The following is a 5,239-nucleotide window of genomic DNA, read 5'->3' as shown; positions in this document are numbered from 1 at the left end:
ATCTAAATAAAGATTTTTATGGTTATATCAATAAATAACTAGTTTGATTCGGACGAGAAAAAGTTACGAGAATATAGGATATGTTAAAAAGTTAAAGGTACCCTAAACAATATGGATTCTGCTGTTGTTTTTATTCATAAAAGCCATCGCTATACAGATAGCTTATGAGAAAATGGCTATATTTCCATGTTGTTGTCTTTTCTAATTTGCTTTTTTCTTTTTTTTTTTTTTCCTTTTTATAACAAATAAGCCCTTTCCCATCATAATGCAAAACAGAAATCTCTAATTAAATATAAATTTTCATTTTATTACGAAGTGAAATTTGATTAAAATTATAATTCTAAATAGAAAATATATGTTCAAAGCATTATATAAATATTCCATGCATCTATTTGGTGTACGTGTATATACACAATATACATTCACACACATGTAGGCATTAAATACATTATAACTATTTTGTGCGTGTTTATATATATATATATATATATATACATATATATATATATATATACATATATATATATATATATATATATATATATATATATATATATATATATATATACATATATATACACACACATATATACATAAATATAATATATATACAAACACACGCACATATATATATATATATATATATATATACATAAATGATATACATACACACATATAAATATACATACATACACATATATATATACATTTTATATATACATAAATATACATACATACACATACATATATATATATACACACACACATATATATATATACACACACACACATATATATATATACACACACACATATATAAATATTATATATATATATATATATATATATATATACACACACACAAGAGGCGGAAATTAGTTGTGTAATTATTGTGACGGAGGGAGGAAGTGAACAGCAATAGCAGTATGAATAAATATACAAAGAAAAACTACTAGAGCTGAATAAGTAATTAGTATTTGAGACAGAGCACGCGAGTACAAACACACGCACACACTTTACACAAACACACAAATTTAAGTGTTTGTGTGTGTGTCATGCTTACTCAAGACATAGGCCATGAAAACCGCTGAAACATCGAGTCTGTCAGTATATATATATATATATATATATATATATACATGCACTGCTCTCATAAAACATCCAATTAGATACGATAGACATTAACAGCTTAGACATGCACAATAGTCGATCGGCAAAAAAAAAATAGATTATTATACGTGTATATAACAGTAAAATTAACTTTATAAAACCTTTAACATGCCACGTGATTAATACAAATATTTTTATAATAAACGAGATGTACAGAAAGAATGTAGAACGCTTATTACAGAAAACTATTAATATTTGGTAACACTCTAACGAGCTTTATATACAGGAAGAATAGAAATATTAGACAACACATGACTCAGTGCGAGACAACTCAATAAAATATGCATATAAACAAACACAAACATGTATATGTGTGTGTATATATACATATATATATATATATACACATACAAATACAGACACAACAGGGGGCAGCACTTTTTTTTTTACGGATTATATTAGTGGAAGTGGAAAAAAAGAAATCAATATGATGGTATATTTAAAAAACCAAAGTATTGGAAGATGTTAAATGCATGTAATTGTAATGTAAATCATAACATCAATAAAGGATTGAAAAGGGGGAAATTTAAAGACGGAAGAAGCCTAGGTCAAAAGAAGAAAGGTGGAAGATAAGAAAAGCTTGGCCAGTGACAGTCATTTAGTGTAGACGTCTAACTACTGCTGGTTGTAAACAACAGAACCGAACTAAAAGACACCCAAGAGCTGATCGTATCGAACGAACTGCAAACCGGTATAATCAATAATAGATAAACAAACCATGGAAGATGATACTGACTATATAACTAAGGAATTTTTTAAGAGTTAAAAGCATTCTTACCGACAACAGTATGGAAAACTCGCGCCATCAAAGTTCCCGAAGTTTAATGAAAATAGGTAGAGAGGTATAATCTAAGGGAGGTAACAAACATAGCGTGTATTTCCTATGTAATCATTATTTCCCCTTGCTAATAGTACAATATTAGACACCGTGCTAATAGCTTATCGTGTTTATAGGGATAGTTTCTCTATTTTATAAAATTAAATATTGTGTATTAAAGATTTGAGGACTATTATTTCCCGTTTTGTAAATTTTCCTCAAGGTGTTCAGATTAAAATTACAATTGTTTATTTAAACCTTTTAAATCGATATACAAACGTAATAATCTTTATGCCGGTATATTTCAGTTATTAAAAAAAAAGGGGAAGATACTTTCATTTGGTTTACAATAGTTTAAAAATCTCAATGAGATAATGATCGGGAAAAATGTTATACCGTCTGTGTTATTTAACATAGGTTCGATGAAGGAAAAGAAAAACAAATCGTTACAACAAAAGCCTCTGGGGAAGGCGGCTTTGTTTGCTATCCAGGTTCGAATTCTGGTGGGAGCCATTTCCATTCGTTTACATTTTTATACCCTTTAAAAGGAATCCAGGGCAAAAGTCACAAGAAGGCTTCAATAAGCTTTTGTTTTAATGGTTTTGTTAGTTTCGTTATTTTATTTAAGATATTAAACGAAACGCGATATTTTCCACAAACATGTAATGCCATTATATAAAATTTGTTATTACATACAAGTTATTACATACGTGAACTGGTGGTTAATAAACTGCTCAAAATATTAGCTTAAGTTAATTATTATTTATGTTTGTTTTTTTTAATTCTGAAAAACAAAACCATTTTTTTTTTCCTGTAACTTTTCTACCTAACCAGAATTGTGGCTTTTTCTGTCGCTTTTCCCTTCTGATTCTATTTCCGTTTACCTTATAAAAGACGCCTTAATATCGGATAATCGTAGAAATTCACAAAAAATGTTCACATTTCATCTTAATGCAAGAAACAAGTAATGAATTACGAGGAATGATAATGCTATTAAAAGTTACGACAAATTCGTTTATAAAAAAAAAATGGCTGATGTCAGTAATGATTAACCATTAGCGGTGTAGCAGGCGATAGAAGTGACTGAGTCATTAGAAAGATGACTAAATACATAATAGTAATATTTAGATTCTACCCACTAGGTCCCGGGTTCAAATCCTACCAGAACAACTTTACCTTCATTACCTAAGGATCGATAAAATAAATATCAATTAGTTACTGAGATCGATAACATCGGCTGTACATCTCCTTTAAAAATTTGCTTTGTACCTTATCAAAACGCACCAATATTCACGATTCGGAGGTTGTCCATATTAGTAGACTGTCAGCCTAAAAATCCTTAACAGTTCTGAACTCAATTACGAATTCAAGTTTTGTTAGGGTCAACTTTGCATTTCATCCTTCCGGATCGATAAAATAAGTTTCGGTTCGATCGATTACACGTTCACTATTAACAAACTTCAGTCTTCTGTTCAGACGAAATTAATCAATATTCAAGACGATTTTCTTGCTATATTTAAGTGTGTATTTTCATTTCACGGCTTCGTATAAATTTAAACTTCAACTAGAGACTCTACATTACTGAGCAAGACTTAAAGAAAGGTGAAGTCTTTTAATTAGAAAAAAAAAGGGTTTGTTTGTGATCAGTACAGTAACATCACCACTTGTTGCACCATTCTTTCTAATAGCAACTATGTGAATTAAAAGATTGCGAGGTGTCCATATTTTCTTTCAGTTCCTTAAAGACGTGAACATTTAATAAAGCAACAATAGTATTGCGAATCACTACTAAAAAAATAGCAGCCAAATCTGTCAGAAAAATGTTTTAAATGTCTGGAGTCCTCAGTATATCTGAAAAAAAAAAGGCAGACCTGGTAGGCTAAATTAAACAACAAAGACTTGTAAAATTTACAAAAGTTTTTTTTGTTTTTTCTTTTAATGGAACACATTTTATCACCAAGCTGGGAATAACAGTCGGTTTTTAATGTTACAAATGAAATCGGCCATGATCCCAACTAAAACTGTAAACAAACCGATTTATACAACCAAACATAAGTAATACCTCCATCCATGACTCACATAATAACCCGACTTATTTTCTTTCCGCAAATCATAGAAAGAATGAATCTATAATCAGTTGAAGAGGGAGGATTATTTATGGAAGTAGACAATAAGATGTTTTATTGTTTACTATTACAACCGGTTGTATGACATAAATGCTGAAACAGGATATCACAATACCCATGTTCAAATTAAAATGTCCTGTTAATAAACAGGCAGAAAATGTACAAAAGTCTTAAGATTGTATTGTCTAAAGTAAACTTGTATAAATAAACTTATATTATTATTTAAAACAATGGAGACTGGCTGACAACATCATTGTTACATTATAACACGAGTATTTATGTAGAGAGGGTTTTAATTTGTCTTAGTACCACAAGTTTTCACGACACCCACTTCTTTGCACAAGAAATGAAAGTGAACGATGAGGGTTCAACTCCAGTTATCAATTTAGAACTACTAAAATGTGTAAAAGGTTTTCAATGTTTAGAAGAAACTGGTATATATTTCAAATTGATCTTATATTAACAGTAAATAAATACAATTTTTAAAAAAGTATTTATTAAATTATAATGCAATTAAATTATAATGTCATTGCATTTGTGGGTGTGGGTGCCACCGACCACCCTCCAGTGCCCGGTAAATCGTTACAAATTTTCTTCGGTTTGAACAACTCTCTCGTTTTAATCCGTTAGCCTTAAATACTTCTCTCTTGGTAAATATTTCATCATGGACTTTATCTCTTAATTGTTAATGCTATTAATTTAATTTCTTCTGTGAAGTTAAAAAAAAAAAAATTACTTAAATTATTCAGTAGATTATATTTCTTTACAATAAATGCCTTTATACACTGATCAAACTTCAAATAGAAACAAGAGATTAAGCTCCACTTTTACTCAGAACAATTCAAGTTGAAGAATTTGCTGACCATTTGACAAACTTTCTGTCTACTTCCTAGTTTCATTACTACTTTAAAACAAACCCCGAGTTTTATATTATTTAAATATACACCAATAATTTTTATAAAACCTTCATTTTGTTCTCCACAACACCCTTTCAATCCATATAATCCATCTTTAATCCAGTATTATTATTATTATTATTATTATTATTATTATTATTATTATTATTATTATTATTATTATTATTATTATTATTATTATTATTATTATTATTATTATTATTATTATT

At 28.7% G+C, this 5,239-nt stretch overlaps 1 protein-coding gene across 7 annotated transcripts in view; it reads right to left on the bottom strand.

Annotated features, from left to right (window-relative positions):
• The window catches only part of LOC106872350 (protein strawberry notch homolog 1), a 176,382-nt gene that overhangs the window by 121,388 nt on the left and 49,755 nt on the right, over positions 1 to 5,239 (bottom strand). For 2 of the 7 annotated variants that reach the window (XM_052966647.1, XM_014919310.2), the window contains exon 1: positions 3,257 to 3,401. The exons of 2 other annotated variants lie outside the window; for them this stretch is intronic. The gene's annotated coding sequence lies outside the window, so the exon portion shown is untranslated. Of the gene's footprint in view, positions 1 to 1,948; positions 2,046 to 3,256; positions 3,402 to 5,239 lie in introns of those variants that run through there. 3 more of the 7 variants (XM_014919308.2, XM_052966650.1, XM_014919309.2) reach the window with 2 other exon arrangements.

Source organism: Octopus bimaculoides, chromosome 3 (genome assembly GCF_001194135.2).
Source record: "Octopus bimaculoides isolate UCB-OBI-ISO-001 chromosome 3, ASM119413v2, whole genome shotgun sequence".
NCBI lineage: Eukaryota > Metazoa > Mollusca > Cephalopoda > Octopoda > Octopodidae > Octopus > Octopus bimaculoides.
This window is presented reverse-complemented; position numbering and strand designations above follow the sequence as displayed.